We start from the raw sequence: 1,064 nt of genomic DNA on the forward strand, positions 1-1,064 counted from the left end.
GAATTATTATGGATATGGGAGAAAATTATGAAAATGTTGTCGACAACTCAATTGCCTTTATAATTGCTCAATCTGGCCAGAATTAGGCATAAGAAGTGCCTTGATTAATTGATAAATAAAATGAGCAATTAAGGAAGGCAAATAGCTCAGCTCGCTATTCTCTATATTATGTGTACACACTGTTGAATAGGTGTTGGTACAAAAGAGAATAATGATGTGATAAAAGGTGAGGCTTGGAGCTCATGGGTTTACACAGATACCCATAATTGTTATACTCTCCAATATCCTCATCAGAAATGGATGGCAATAAGTTTCGCTGATTATATCATTGGCACTTGGCAGTCAATAATATGCAGTTAATGAATATCATGACCGCATAAGATGGGTCATTGGATAATATATGATGAATGTCATGACCGCATAAATATGGGTCATTGGACAGTATATTTGAAAATCCATGATGGATTTTAAGGTTTATATATGACCTGAAACAGACTAAGTATTTTTCCCTTCTGAAGAAGGAATATAAATATGAATATATTATGTATCTGATAGCGTAAATGTAAACGGGTCTACGATTACGCTACGGATACGTGTGTTACGTGTGGTGAAGGATGCCGCTCGGCCGGTCAATCGGTCGCTCTACCGGTTGACGACTGAGCGGTAAGAAGCTATATCGCTCTACGGGTGACGAACAGTAACAAGGAGAGAGCAAGAGAGACGAATGAGCAAATCACAAGTGTATTAGTGTAGTACTGATGAGTTCCCCCCTCCAGTGAGGGGAATGACCCCTCTTTATACAAAGTGGATTCACTATGCACATGGTGTCTGATATGCAAGTGGAGGGCATATGGGCTGTCACTCCGCAAAATGCGCATCGGTTTGCTCGAAGTGGTTGAGTTGCTCGAGGTGATGAAAACACGGATCCCCTGTTCCCGAAAAGTTGTCGGTCGTCACATCAAGCAACTGTCGCGCTCGTGAGCCTCCAATCCACAAGGTGTGTTGCTTTCGATCATGCGGCCGACGGACCGGGTGACCGTCGACGGACCGGTTGGGTGACCGTT

This window comes from Ipomoea triloba, chromosome 6, assembly GCF_003576645.1.
Source record: "Ipomoea triloba cultivar NCNSP0323 chromosome 6, ASM357664v1".
NCBI lineage: Eukaryota > Viridiplantae > Streptophyta > Magnoliopsida > Solanales > Convolvulaceae > Ipomoea > Ipomoea triloba.